Source organism: Pteropus vampyrus, unplaced genomic scaffold (assembly GCF_000151845.1).
Source record: "Pteropus vampyrus isolate Shadow unplaced genomic scaffold, Pvam_2.0 Scaffold193, whole genome shotgun sequence".
Lineage (NCBI taxonomy): Eukaryota > Metazoa > Chordata > Mammalia > Chiroptera > Pteropodidae > Pteropus > Pteropus vampyrus.
This window is the reverse complement of record NW_011888974.1, coordinates 2,077,528-2,093,354: the sequence shown is the minus strand read 5'-3', so window position 1 is coordinate 2,093,354 and position 15,827 is coordinate 2,077,528. Positions and strand designations below refer to the sequence as shown.

The window sequence follows — 15,827 nt, the reverse complement described above, 5'->3', positions numbered from 1 at the left end:
GAGGATTTAGAAAAGCTTTAGGACAAGATTTGAGCTGGCATAAGAACCTAAGTGAAAATCATCCTGGCCTAATTGTGGGCCTTTGGGTGGACAGATCTCACTACAGCTTTGTCATATGGAAAGAAGGCCCCGGGTGTGGTTTTTAAACCCGTGCTCAGAGTGAGTGACTGTCAACTTGCCAACATGTGGGGGAGAACCCATTTCATCCCTCCAATGCCCACTAAAATACCTAACAGCTTGGCCCAAATCTGAGCTTGACAGTTCACTGTTCTCCCAGTGTCTACCTTGACTGTTATGTTGAGTGAAGATGACCTGTCAGACCCCTCCCATCGGCTCACACTCTGTGCTCCACTCAGTCTCCTGTGTGCTCAGTGACTTTGAGACAGTCACCTCCCCTTCTCCAGGCTCTACTACTCAGACAGTTAGATGGGTTTTCCAGCCTTTCATAAGCAGAACCCTTTTCCAAATGTGATTGTATGCTGCCCATCAATACGTAAAACACAGAAATGTGGGGTTCTCTTTTTGATACAGAGGTGGCCTCTGTTCCTACTTTCTGAGAGGCCTAGGAAGCTCTTTTGCAGAACAGAAGAGTTCTGAGGAGCATGGATTGGAAACCAGTGAAACCAAGTGACTTCAAGTCCTATTTTCTAAGCTGCCTCACTTTCGGCCCCTTTCCAGGCAGCATGGCCTGAAACTCCACACCCCACCAACTGACATGGTGAGCATGACCTGTAACTAGAGCACGACCTTCAAAGACTTATAGGACAGCTCACCACCCAGGCACTGTCAGGAAGCCTTCCCACAGACCAGAGAAGGTTGATTCCTACATGTAAACGCATCAAAGAAATGTTCTATTTTACTAGAAATGTTGCTTTTAATACAAATTAAAGACAAAAGAGTATTATTTTTTGCGTATCAAAGTAGTAAAAATAACTTAATTTCAATATTCAGTGCTGGCAACAGTATACTGAGACTTCATACTGCTGGGAAGGATAAAACTTTTCCAGAAAACAGTTGGGTAATATGTATCAAGAGGTTTAAAAATGTTTACTTGCTTTGACCCAATAATTAAGAATCTAGCTAAGGAGATTATAGAAAAACTTCAATATAAAAATGTTTGGTATAGCACTATTTTAATTAGGTAAAAGAGAAGCATAAAGAAAATGCAACAGAAATGGGCCGAAGTGTTAACAATGGCTGCCTTTGGCCAGCGAAACTGTAGAAGACCTCGTCTGACCTACTTATACATCTGAACTTTTCGCATTTTCTAAAGTGAGAAAGTATAACTTCTGTTATCAGAAACAAATCTCTTTAAAATGCCCAACGCTTCTAAAAGATTATAAATATAAGCCACACCACCACACTACCACACCACCCCATTACCTACCATCATTACTTTAAATGACTGCTACTATCCCAGTGGGATTTCAATAATAACAGGCTTGGTCAAATTACCATGGAATCTCCTTGCCAAGAGACATCTCCCCATCCCTGAGTTCCAAGAAAATGCTTAAATCAGATCATTTAGGTGCATAAACTATTATAATAAGCGAGCACTTCAAGATGGACCTTTTGTTTTGAATACAGGTGGCTCGATCCAGTGCCACCCAGAACTTACTAGGTTTCTGAGACACTAGAAAACTAACACATGATTTGTTCCTTGCACAATGGGCTGCTGGAAGGGAAGTGACAGCTCCGCTTCCGGTTGATGCCTGCCTTGAGCTCTCCAGGGACAGGTCAGAGTAGAACCTTCCGAACAGGGTTCAGAAAGCCACAAGGTGGCCAGGGGGCAAGTCCCAGCAACATATGATTTCCTTCTGGGCAACCTCCTCTACTAGCACCAAGAACCTGCTGCTCCTCTGCCAAGAGCAGCTTGATCATCTGCAGTAATAACAGCAATGGCTGCCAACCAAGAACTTACTACGCACCAGGCACTGTGCTTATTACCTTATGAGCATTCTCTTTAATCTTCACAATCGTGCCATTTACTCAGCACCTACTATGTAGAATGTATTCTGCTTGGTGCTTTTGTCATCCAGTTCTTTCAATCCTCAACTGCCCTCAAAAGTAGAAATTATACCCATTTTACAGAAGAGGAAACTGAGGTCAAAAGAAATTAAGAATTTACCCAAAGTGAGATGGCCAGTCTGTGACACCATATTCTTTCTATTTTATATAAAATAATTTTTAAAAAGCCAGAGGAACAACTCTGAAATGTTAATAGGAGTGATGGAATTATAGAACTTTATTTATTGCTTTCTGCACCTGCAAATGTCCTACGATGGCCATATTACTTTTTAGGATCAAACTAATTTCTTTAAAGTATCAACAACTTTGGCCACACACATACACACACAAGACCCTGCTTTCCTTTGCATTCTCTCATTGATTTAGCTGCAAATCAGTCCACAGCACTGTGGCTCTGAGGCAAAGTAATGCTACCACCCTACCAGAGAGGCATTTTCATACAAAAGAGTTTTATGTGTTCAAGAGTGTTTCTATTCTCAGAGGATTTAGAAAAGCTTTAGGACAAGATTAGAGCTGGCATAAGAACCTAAGTGAAAATCATCCTGGCCTAATTGTGGGCCTTTGGGTGGACAGATCTCAATACAGCTTTGTCATATGGAAAGAAGGCCCCGGGTGTGGTTTTTAAACCCGTACTCAGAGTGAGTGACTGTCAACTTGCCAACATGTGGGGGAGAACCCATTTCATCCCTCCAATGCCCACTAAAATACCTAACAGCTTGGCCCAAATCTGAGCTTGACAGTTCACTGTTCTCCCAGTGTCTACCTTGACTGTTATGTTGAGTGAAGACGACCTGTCAGACCCCTCCCATCGGCTCACACTTTGTGCTCCACTCAGTCTCCTGTGTGCTCAGTGACTTTGAGACAGTCACCTCCCCTTCTCCAGGCTCTACTACTCAGACAGTTAGATGGGTTTTCCAGCCTTTCATAAGCAGAACCCTTTTCCAAATGTGATTGTATGCTGCCCATCAATACGTAAAACACAGAAATGTGGGGTTCTCTTTTTGATACAGAGGTGGCCTCTGTTCCTACTTTCTGAGAGGCCTAGGAAGCTCTTTTGCAGAACAGAAGAGTTCTGAGGAGCATGGATTGGAAACCAGTGAAACCAAGTGACTTCAAGTCCTATTTTCTAAGCTGCCTCACTTTCGGCCCCTTTCCAGGCAGCATGGCCTGAAACTCCACACCCCACCAACTGACATGGTGAGCATGACCTGTAACTAGAGCACGACCTTCAAAGACTTATAGGACAGCTCACCACCCAGGCACTGTCAGGAAGCCTTCCCACAGACCAGAGAAGGTTGATTCCTACATGTAAACGCATCAAAGAAATGTTCTATTTTACTAGAAATGTTGCTTTTAATACAAATTAAAGACAAAAGAGTATTATTTTTTGCGTATCAAAGTAGTAAAAATAACTTAATTTCAATATTCAGTGCTGGCAACAGTATACTGAGACTTCATACTGCTGGGAAGGATAAAACTTTTCCAGAAAACAGTTGGGTAATATGTATCAAGAGGTTTAAAAATGTTTACTTGCTTTGACCCAATAATTAAGAATCTAGCTAAGGAGATTATAGAAAAACTTCAATATAAAAATGTTTGGTATAGCACTATTTTAATTAGGTAAAAGAGAAGCATAAAGAAAATGCAACAGAAATGGGCCGAAGTGTTAACAATGGCTGCCTTTGGCCAGCGAAACTGTAGAAGACCTCGTCTGACCTACTTATACATCTGAACTTTTCGCATTTTCTAAAGTGAGAAAGTATAACTTCTGTTATCAGAAACAAATCTCTTTAAAATGCCCAACGCTTCTAAAAGATTATAAATATAAGCCACACCACCACACTACCACACCACCCCATTACCTACCATCATTACTTTAAATGACTGCTACTATCCCAGTGGGATTTCAATAATAACAGGCTTGGTCAAATTACCATGGAATCTCCTTGCCAAGAGACATCTCCCCATCCCTGAGTTCCAAGAAAATGCTTAAATCAGATCATTTAGGTGCATAAACTATTATAATAAGCGAGCACTTCAAGATGGACCTTTTGTTTTGAATACAGGTGGCTCGATCCAGTGCCACCCAGAACTTACTAGGTTTCTGAGACACTAGAAAACTAACACATGATTTGTTCCTTGCACAATGGGCTGCTGGAAGGGAAGTGACAGCTCCGCTTCCGGTTGATGCCTGCCTTGAGCTCTCCAGGGACAGGTCAGAGTAGAACCTTCCGAACAGGGTTCAGAAAGCCACAAGGTGGCCAGGGGGCAAGTCCCAGCAACATATGATTTCCTTCTGGGCAACCTCCTCTACTAGCACCAAGAACCTGCTGCTCCTCTGCCAAGAGCAGCTTGATCATCTGCAGTAATAACAGCAATGGCTGCCAACCAAGAACTTACTACGCACCAGGCACTGTGCTTATTACCTTATGAGCATTCTCTTTAATCTTCACAATCCTAGGGGGCAGGTATTATCTGTTTTATAAATGTGAAAAGTGAGGCAAAAGAAGATAAGCTACTTGCCCAAGAATACGCAGGTATAAGTAAACCCAGATCTGTTTCCTAAGTCCACCAAAGACAGAGAGATAAACTGATGCTAGACAAATAGGCCAGATGTGTTTTTCTTGGCCTACACAGTTCTCCATTTTTTTTTTTTAAATCGAGCTGAAGTTTAAAAGTTGGAATATTCGCCATTTTTTAAAAATCCAGATTTACAGCTTCTTGAAAATTAGAAAAGCTGGAAATCTTTGCAGGCCAGATCTATATTCATTATTTATCCAGAAACAATCAGTGGAGTGGATACACACTCTCCAAGTTACCAGTTACCATGACTCCCCACAGCAGGAGTCGGCAAACTTTTCCTGTAAAGGGCCAGAAACTTATTTTAGGCTTTGCAGAACACAGGGTGTCTGTTGCAAACTAAACAACTCTGGCACTGTAACGCAAAAACAGCCACAGACAATGTGTAAACTGGAGTGGTTGTGTTCCAATAAAACTTTATTAACAGAAACAGGAAGTAGGCTGGATTTTGCCCATGCGCCATGGCACATCAAGCCATGCCCTATTGCCTACCCAGTATCTACTAGTGTGTTCCCACTGTCCTGTAGCTGAGAAATACTTCTCTATCAAAAAGTAGGAGAGCGCCTATGTCTCCGGCTAGCGTCCTCAAGGACATTTCCCAGCCCTCCACCCACATGTCAGTCTTTGCCCAACACCTGATGATGAAATATAGCAACCAACAGCACAGCAGGTAGCATGTTGTCAAGGCCATCCCAGAAACCTTGACTACTTTCCAGAACCACACCAGGTGTTAACACCTTTCCCTGCATCAGGAAATCAGGTCCTGGCCTCCCTCTCTATACTTCCCCTGGACCCTCTTATCTGTTCCCACGGCTTCAATAATCCCATGCATGCAGATCACTCAAATGTGTTTTCAGATGCTCTGCCTGAGCCCCTCAAGCGCTCTGCTCTAGCCATCAGGAACTCAGGAGAGGACCCAGAATAAGCCAGGCTGTTTCTTACCCTTCGGTTCCCATTGAGAGTGACCGCCCTACCTGTCCACTTAATTTCCAGCCTGAGGCTCCCTACATTGTGAAATCATTCCTATATCTGCTTCTGCCCCACAGGGAGAAGTGGCCATGTAATCAATGTCCACATAACATCTCAGTGCAATTATCTACCTGTCCCCTACACTACAACATAGGCTCCTTCGAGCCAAAGATACGGTCAGGATTTTTTAAAATAAGCCAAAGAATACTTACTATAAATGAAAAAAGACATTTCACTGTATTAAAATTAAGAATGGCCATTCAATAAAAGATGCCTTAAAGAAAAGTAGAAGGTTACAAGCTAAAAGGAAATATCTTGCAACATGCATAAAGGATTAAAATAAAAAAAATATAAAAACTCCTACAAATCAATAATAACAATGACAATGCACCAAAAACCCCACAGAAAAATTAGCAAAAGATACGAACAAGTATTTAACAGGAAACACATATGCCAAAAAACTTACGAAGAGATGTTCAACATCAGGGCTCAGGGACATAGAAATCAAGATCCCAAAGATCCCATTTTATACCCATTCAATTGGCAAAATAAAAAGTGTCTGCCTACACCAAGTGTTGGCAAGAATGTGGAGCAACTGGAAACCCCGTGCACTGCTGCTGATGAAGATGTAAATTGGTACAAATACTACAGGAAACAGTCTGGCAACATCTACAAAAATTGAACACATATTGACCCGGTGACCCAGCAAAATATCACCCTTAAATTGACACCCAAGAAAATCTCTTGCATATGTATGTACAACAGGAGATGTGTATGCAAATGCTCAGAGAAGCACATTTGCAACAGCTAAAACCTAGAAAGAACTAAGTGCCCATCAATGGAAGAACAGATACATAAACTGTGTTGTGTTCACACCATGGAATTAGTAAAAACAAATGAACCAGATGACATGCAATAATATGAATAAATCTCAGCAAAATATTTTTTACTTTCTGTAGAAATACACAAATAAAACAAAACTATATAAAAATGAAAGCGAGAGGATAACGGTTATCTCAGTATGGAAACATGAAGAAAGAGCATGATTAGATGTATACGTTTGTTTCAAGCTCCAAGCTTTTGTTTTGGGTGGCTGGAATATAGAAGGTCACTACATTCTTTAAAAATAACAGTACATACACCATGATCAAGTGGGATTTATTCCTGGAATGCAAGGCTGGTTCAATATCTGCAAATCAATGGACATAATATACCACATTAAAAAAATGAAGAATAAAAATCATATCATGTCAATAGATGTAGAAAAATTATTTGACAAAATCTAGCATCCATTTATGATAAAAAAAATAACTTAGTAAAGAAATGTAAGCAAATCATGCATGAACAGTGATGAATGTATATTAATATCTAGTTCTCCGCTTACCTGAGGTAAAAACTAATAAAAACACACAAGGGACTGTTTATCTTTGTAACTGAATTACAAAGTACAAGCCCTGGCACACGTTTCTGTAAGCATGTGTGGAATGAATGAGACTTTTCTCACTAGCCCATGGCCTCCTTCTTGGCACCTTAGCTACCTTCAACATGTCTGAAACCCAACTCACCTTCCTTCCTTTCTCTTTTTCCTCCTGGATTCCCTGGCTCCACTCTGCCTCAGGCAGTTAGGATAAAAACTTGGAGTCTTGCACCTCCTCAAACTCATCCCTAACTGTCCCACAGCTGCCATGGCTTGTTCTCTCCTCCCTCCTCAGCCTCCACTGCCGGAAACTGGTTAGGACCTTTATGCCTCTCAGCTTGATAAGTATTCTCTCCCAACTAGCTTCTCCAACTCTTGTCTCTTCTAGTCCACCTCAGAGACAAGTGCACAACTGAGCTTTCTGAAGTATACCTCTGATTCTGTCTCTTCCACACCTTCCCTGGATTTCTGAAATAAAGTTCAAGTTTTTTGTGTTGACACTGAAAGCTCATCACAGTCTGGTTCCTCCCTATCAACAGTATTTGCAGTTCACTTCCCTTCCATATTCTCCTTCATCTACACCTCCCCCTCCTTAACCCCTCCCAAAGTGTTTAAATGATGATCTGCTACCTCCATATACATCCAGTTTCTCCACCTCAGCTCTACACAGAATCTCATTCACTTGGCCACCTATTCTCACCTGACCCTATTTTCAAGGCCCCATTTAAACAGCACCTCCATGGTGTCTTGATGTGCCCAACTGAAAAAAAAAAAAAAACACCCTTTTATCAACTTCCACAGCTTTCTGTGCTTTACAGTTAATTCTCTATGTCCATCAACAAGACTACGAGCAAGCAGAGGGCAAAATCTCATGTCTACCACCTCTCTACCAGAAGCTGGCATGGTGTAAGAAAAGTCACAAAGAGAATAATCTAATCTAATCCCCTGCACTTTCCAGCCAGTGTGCTCATTTAAAATGCCCTTCATGGAATTTTGCTAAAATTCTTTTGCTCCCCAGAGCCTTGGAATGGCCCACAAAACTCTCCACACTCAGCTCTCTGCCCACCTTTCCAGCATCCTCTACCCCACACCCATCCCTTGTTGCTCCAGCCATACTGAGATACTTAACAGTGGCCCAGACATACCGGGTAGCTTCAAACTTTGCATATGCCAACTCCTCTGCCAGGTTACTGCACCTACTTCTAAGCCCTACTCCTTCACAACTCACCTTGGATAGCACCTTCCAACCTCCCCTCCTACCTCTTCTTGGATGAGCGGTGGCTCTGCCCTGTGACTTCCCCTCCTTAACACGTTTCACACCGACAACACCTTATGTCTACAGTTTGTCTGTCTTTTCCACCAAAAAACACAAGTCCCAGAAGACAGAACTCTTATTGTTCCTCACTGTACCCCCAGTGTTAAGCAACGGAGGCACCCAGTAAAGATTCATGTCATAAAAGAAATAAAAATTTCCAATGCAAATACAGAAATCGCGAGTTGTGTCCTTCATCTCATAAAGCACGTCTTAGAGCACAAACCCTCTAAGACTGGTTAAACAGGAGAAGCCACTGGCACGAAGCCACTTGAATTTGAGAGTTGGCAATCAACAATCTACTCCTAGGGCTCACTCTCATCCTGCAGACCTCAAATTCTACCCTTCTCAGTCCCCACCTTCTCTACTGAAAAGCATATTGAGAAGACAGCAATGTAAAGTCCTCAGGGCTCTCACCTTTTCTCTCTGGAGAGCTGGCACAAACTGTCTTTTCTTGATGGAGATACCAGATCCTTAAGAGGAATGACTTGGTTGAGTTCCCATCTTGATAAAAAATGCAAACAACAAAAACCAGGCAAATCTGAAAGTCTTGCTGACTCAGCAACACAAATTCCAAGGCACCTTTGCCAACAAGGAAAGAAATGATCAGGTTTTACATTGAGAAACAGCAGTTAGTGAAAACCAATGCACAGATGTCAGGTCCGTGTGCTGTGGCTGGAAGCTGGAAACCACCAGATTTATTTTTCAACAGCCTGGGAAGAGCATAAGATACAGGAGTCTTCTTCTGCCCACTCAATAATCAAGGAGATAGTAAAAAAAAAACCCTGAGCCCTTTCAAACTAAAGCCCAAAAGGACTTTATAAGCCAGTCTGCACCACAGGCATCCAGGAACTCAACACACAAGAGAGTAAAAGTTTGGCTAAGGTCACACAGAAATGTTGAACAAGAGGCCGAGTTATAATTACCCTGGTGGTTTAAATAGATTCTAATTTTAGCTATCAGAAAGTCCACCTTCTGGAACTATAGAGGGGCTGGGATGGCATGCAGAAATATTTTGCGTTTCTTAGGGTCTAAGCGTCTGTGAACAAGCACACTAGCTCCACTGCTACTGGCACTTAGGGAAGTGGAACCAGTGCGGAAGATCTAGCTGGCTGAGAAAGGCGAGATGAAAGGGCAACTCCAGAAAAAGTCTCCTAAGCCCTCTTCAGCATACATTATACACCCCGCAAAAGTAACCCAGGGTCTCTGGAAACAGAAGTTTCCTGGAAGGCAGACCCGACTTGAGACAGGGAAGTAGAATCAGGAGCTGTCCTCTAAAGTACAGCTCCTGTTCCAGTGAATCGTTCCCTGGGAGGCAGACCCCAACAGAACCCACACATTAACCAGGCAGCCCAGTGGCAATATCGCCATGGCTTCCTCCAGGTCTTGTGGGAAGGGGTCCACTCCTCTTGACCGACCTAAACTCCTAGGGTCTGTGCCCCTCCCCCCTGCTAGCCCTTCGGCTTCCACCCTGGCTTTTACCCTCTCACCCAGCACTCAGTTCTGTCCTAAGCTCCCAGCACCTCCCAATTCCCTCAACTCTCACCTCCAGGACCTCCAGTCTGGAGACTAGTCTTCTCAATCCCTCCCGGACCTCACCCTGGGACTCTTCTCCGGCCGGGCCCAGCCCTCCCTCACTCCCACGCCCGCCCCCTTCCGGTCCCAGCTCAGCTTGGTTTACCCCGCGCCCTGGGGACCCTATCCCTGGCGACCGGCAGATAGCCTGCCCGTCCCCTCTCACCGAGGCAGAGGAAGGCGAGGGGGCAGGCTGAGGGCACCGCCGTGCTCCGGCTGCAGCTCCAGCTCGGCCTGGGTACGACTCCGGCTGCGGTTCTGACTCTGAGGAGGAGACAGCCGGAGTGAAACTCCGCGTCGCAGCTTCCTTGCTCTCCAGTGCGCATGCCCAGGACGCGGGGCCTTCTGGGAAATGTAGTTCGGGCGGGGGGGGCCGAACGCGATGCGCACCTGTTCAGGTGCATCTAGTCTTCCTCCTTAATCTGTTCACTCACTGACTTACTCCTTCATTAACTTACTGATTGGCTTTACATAGTTTTTACAGGTACATATATGGTTCCACGCCTTGTCCTGGGTACTGGGAATTAATAGGTCAATCGGAAACTTGGTTTCTCTCTTGGAAGAACTTCATATCTAGCTGGGGATACAGACACTTAAACACACAATTACAATATAGTGGAGTAAATGTTGTGCTAAAGGAATGGGAGCATAGAAGGGTGCACCTAATTTAGGGGCTGGATCAGGAAGACATCACAGAGGGCGACGCCTGAGTTGGATTTTCAACCTCTCATAGGGATTTGCCAGATGGAATACTGGGAAGCTCATGCAAAGAAAGAGAGATGTGAAAGTGCCTGACGCATTCAGGAAGCAGTAAAATGTTCCTTGTGGTCAGGGCAGAGGGTACATGGATGGGGTGAGGACAGAGAAATGGGTTAGGGTGTGGCAGGATATGAGTATGGGGAGAAGGATGGGTAAGATTATTATGGACTTTAAATGCTGTGCAAGGAATTTAGGCAACTGGAACCAATGGAAGGATTTAAGGAGGGGAATGACAGAGGCAGCATTGAACTTGAGAAGGATACCCTGTGTGGTGGGTGGAGGATAGATTGAATGGAAAGAGAAAAGAGTGGGGAGACCACTTTGGAGGCTGTTGCTGTAGTCCAGCTCAAAGGTGATGAGGCCTAACCAGGCTGGTGGCTAACCTTTTGAGATCACAGACCTCCTTTACAAATCTAAAGAAAACTATTCCCAGGAAAATGCTCAAATGTCAATGTTCACATATGTGTACATACATTTTGCATAGTTTCAGGGGTACAGAGTCCTTTGAATCTTGGTTAAGTATTTCTACATAATCTAATGTCGCTCATACTTTATCAAGGATTTGAGGAAGATTCAGACTGCTGGGGATGGAAGAAGAGACCTCCCCCATCATTCAGTTCAAAATTTTCATTTTATAGAAAACCGAGGCCCGGAGAGGGGGAGTAACCCACTCAAAGTTAGTAGTGAAGGAGAAGGAACACCTGTAGCAAGCCAAACCTCTGGTGGAGTCCAGGACTCCACCACCTGGGAGCTTAGAGGACACAGGCCTTGAGCCTATGGAGGCACCAAAGTCAAGTTCTCCCAATTATTCCCAGAGCCAGACCTCCATCAGGAAATGAAGGGTAGCATTTTACCTGTGATTTATACTAGTTGGCTGCAGTGGCTACAGCTGAGAATGAGAACAATTCCCTTCCCCTGTTTTCTCAGCCATAACCATCTACAATATTTCTTAAGCACCTAGTATGTGCCAAGCATTTGACATACATCACTTCACTGAATTCTCTCAATGAGATGGATGTTATTGTTACCCCCATTTCAAAGATCAGGACATTTGGGGCACTGAGTTTAAGCAATGTATTTAAGGTCACACATTGGCAACTGGCAGAGCTCATCTATAAATTGAGGTAGTGTCTAACTCCAGATTTTAGCACCCCCATATGACTGGCCTCACTGGGGGAGGGGTGCAGGTAACATGGTCTTGATATAGGACAGGACAAATTTCCTCGAGTGGGGGCGGGGGGATGGGTCGGGGAGAGACCAAGCCCTGTATCAAGAAAAGAGTGTTCTTTGGCGGAGAGCGTGGAAAGAATTCAACAGACATGTCAAAGTTAGAGTCAAAAGTAAAGTTTATTAGAAAAGGGGTAACACTCCACAGATATGGTCTCTTTCAGAGGAAGAGAGAGGGATGGGTGAGACAGTGAGAGATTAAAAGCACTGAGAGGGACCCTGAGTATTTGAGGAATTCAGTTTATGTATCATTCTTTAGTTCCTGTGAGTTATGGTTTAAAATACTTTGTTAACTCATTTCCTTTAATATGGACATACAGTGAGAAAGGGGAAGAATATGTAGAATGAAAGAACTGCTGGCAGTTCCCAGCCTTTAATCCATAGGTTCTCCATGGTTTTAACCATAGAGAATGACTCCTGGTTCCTGTTTCCCCTTCACAAGTGTGGGAAATGGGTCGTTAGCAATCTCAGCAGAAATCTTTCTTTGTTCTGAAGGTGTCCTCCTGGCCTGGCTGCAGGGCCGATCAGCATGTTGCAGTCTCCGAATGTGGCTTGATTAACATTTTTAATTCTCTCGACTCCTCCTTGCATTAGTCTGAAGCATTAGAAAAGTCATTCAACATTCAAAAGATATTTTCTTAAGTGCTTCTGATGCAGGACAGGGCAAATTTCCCCAAGTTGGGGGGGGGGGGGGGGCGGGGGCGGGGAGACAAAGCCCTACACTGAGAGAAAAGAGGGTCCTTTGGCAGAAAATGTAGGAAGAATTCAACACACACACCAGAGTTAGAGTCAAAAGGAAAGTTTATTAGAAAAGGGGCAACACTCCACAGATTATGGTCTCCTCTCAGGCAGAGAGCAAGAGAGCCTAAGAGAGATGAGGATACTGAGAGATGGAGTAAAGAATACTGAGAGAAAGTCACTGAGAGGGACATTTTCAGGAATTCAGTTTATATATCATTCTTTAGTTCCTCTGAGTTACAGTTTAAAGATTTTGTTTACCCATCTCCTTTGATATGGGCATACACTGAGGAAAGGAAAGGGAAAGATTATGTAGTGTGAAAAGGTAAGGATATGTAGAGTGAAAGGCCTGCTGGCAGTTCCCAGTCTTTATTCCATAGGTTCCCTGTGGCTTTAGCCATAGGAAATGAATGATTTTGTGTAGGGCAGCCACTTAAAGACTGTTTTTCCTGTTTCCCCTTCATAGGTGCGGGAAATAAATTGTACATAATCCCAGCAGAAATCTTCCTTTGTTCTGCAGGTGTCTTTGTGGCCTGGCTGTAGTCTCTAAATGTAGCTTGATTTAACATTTTAATTCTTTCCTCCTCCCCACATTACTCCTTCCTCCTCAGTAAAACACAGGATAGTTATTGTCCAAAAACCCCACTGCACACACACCTAGAGACTCCAACAGATAGAATGGTGGGAGAATGGTCTGGAAAGTTTCTGGAATTAGAGCTGTGGAGAGGGGAAGACCTCTAATCCCAGAGAGCTGGAGAAGCTGGGGAGCTCTGGGGGAGGCTTGCTGGGACTTCCAAGGTTGAAACTAATGTGGGATCCAGGGGGGAGGCCAGGGTAGAAAAGTTCCACGGAGGCAGGAAGGACACAGCCTGGAAGACCGGGTGCATGGGAGTACTCTGTGAGGTAGAGAACACTAGAAAAGGGGAGCAGTCAACAAGTTGAGTGTGAGTAGGGGGAAAGGGAAGAACAGCCAGATGTGAGGCCCTGGAGAGATCTGGCCTAGAGATAGGGATGTTGGAATTGCCTGCAATGACACTGAGATCACCTGGAAAGCCCACCGAAGATGAAAAAAGGTGAGTCCAGGGCTACAGAACACTGGCCTTTGAAGAACAAGTGTCTGTGGAAAGCTGGATTAGGGGACACTGGGTGAGCATGATGACAGAGAACCAAGGGAAGTGTCCTGTGAAGGTGGAGCTCAGTGGTGACAGATACTCCTGAAAGGCCCCATAGGCTGGTTCCCTGGGAGAGCAGCCTACCTCAGAACTCAGGACTCCTGCCTTCCAGTTCTGGGCTCTTATCTTTCAATCTGCCAATTGACTTCAAGAAAGTTCCCAAAATTCTGACCTTGCTACAGGGAAGCCATTGGTGACCACAGAGTTGTTTCCATTGAGAGGTAGGAGCGGGAGCAAATGTGTCTGTGGTCATCACAAAGGTCAGGAGTATGGGGAGTATGGACAGCTCTTCTAAGAACAATCTTTGTGTTCCACACACTGGGGGACAGGGGTGGAGTGGGCAGCAGAGGATAAATCCACTCGTGTGGAATGATGCCGCTTACATAAGATCACCCATGGCTATGTGAGCCTAAACGAACACAAGCCAACACAGTAACATCCAAGAGGTGGGTTAGCAGGTGATTTTCCCTTTCTTTGTTCTTGGATCATTTGAGTGTGTCCCAATGAATAGTTTCCACTTTCATAACCTGAAAAAAAAAAAAGCTATATTTGGGGAAAATAAGAGTTCTGGTCATGAAAAGCAGAAAAATAGGGCAGCAGCAAAAGGGAGAATGGATGACATAGACTTCTGGTTTTTAGGCAAGGGTGAGTGAGTGTGCTGTGTCCTGAGGCTGCAGCAGGATGTCCCTCAGGAAACTGGAAATGAGGAAAACAGGATTGGCCAGCTGCAAACTGAACTTTAGACCAATATACATAGCAAAGGATTAGAAACAACTGCACAGCAGAAGGGGGCTGGTTAAATAACCCCAGAATGCTAGGTAGAAAGACTAAGGAAGACTCACAGATCTACTAAGTAAAAAATGTAAGAGTCTTTCAGAGCAGAGGGCAGAATAGAATGTGCATCTGTTTGTCTGTGGGAGTGTGTATGTTTTGTTTTATTTTGTTCTTTTTTTTAATGCACGCACAGCCTTATGGGCATAAAAGTTTCCGGGAGGAAGCCTAAAATGCTTCAAGAAGATAGGGGATGAGCCGAGGATTTTTACTTACTCATGCTATTTTTTTATATTAGAAAAATGTGAGAATGCATGTACAAGTTAGCGTGTGAGCACACACACTCACACACACAGTAGGATGGGTTAGATTTGCTCTGCACAGAGGCATGAAGCCTAAGGGGAATTGGGAGCTGAAACCTTCCTGGCAGGGGCTCTTTGTCCTAAACTGTCTGCCCAGAGGGGCAGTCTTTTTTTTTTTTTTTTTAAGTCTCAACGGCTGGAGCTTGTGCTGCCCTGGGGCCTCCCCAAACAACTGAAAATGAATGACATGGCCCAATAAGGAATGTGGCTGTTGGCCATGGAATGGGGAGTGGTGGTGGCCATAGAAACTCAGATTTTTAAAAAGTCCTTAAACTTCACTTCAGGTGTCGGGGTTTAGTGCTTTCGAAGGCTTCAACCCTGGAACCAGGGTCATGCTGGTACAAGAATGGATCAATGTAAATCTGGGAAAAGGTCCGACACTGGGCCCCAGCGCTGAGGGGCCAGAGCACTTTGATGCTTTGCTTGGAAAGGCAGAATTTTGTTGCTTGGTGCCTCAGCTAATTGGCCTCTCTTGGACACTCTGGAGGGATTGTCTGATTAGAAGCCACAGCTGCTTTGCTCATTATTTCATTTAACAGCACCTGGCATCGCTGGGCGATGGTGCCCACTTAAGACCCAGGTGTGACCTACACAGCCAACAAAACTGCAATGGCTTTGCAGCCTTGAGAAGTGAAGCAGTAAGCATCTTCTTACGTAAGTCCTGGCCCGTGGAACATGTTTTGAACTGACTCGTCCTTGCTAGTTCCCCTGCTGCAAATCTGAAATAACTGATGTAACCTCAGTGAATTCATCTGAGTTTGTTTTAACACGAAACAATCACACTTGACCTGTAACCCCCAGATATTGTTCTAGTTGTAATACTCTGACACCCTAGTTTGGGATCTAGAGTTTCTCAAGAGAAAGGATCAGTTGTAGTGTGTGGACAAGCCAGGCTTCTTAGCCTAAAGGCTGAGGTC

The 15,827-nt window shown here is 44.2% G+C and overlaps 1 protein-coding gene across 11 annotated transcripts in view; it reads right to left on the bottom strand.

The window, feature by feature from the left end:
* Positions 1 to 10,189, bottom strand: part of DTX2 (deltex E3 ubiquitin ligase 2) — a 38,832-nt gene extending 28,643 nt beyond the window's left edge. For 5 of the 11 annotated variants that reach the window (XM_011371557.2, XM_011371558.2, XM_023537505.1 and 2 more), the window contains exons 1-2: positions 10,048 to 10,189; positions 8,724 to 8,888 (exon numbers count right to left, since the gene is read on the bottom strand). The gene's annotated coding sequence lies outside the window, so the exon portion shown is untranslated. Of the gene's footprint in view, positions 1 to 8,723; positions 8,889 to 9,852; positions 9,939 to 10,047 lie in introns of those variants that run through there. The other 6 variants (XM_023537509.1, XM_023537506.1, XM_011371556.2 and 3 more) reach the window with 5 other exon arrangements.
* Positions 10,190 to 15,827: the final 5,638 nt, after the last annotated feature.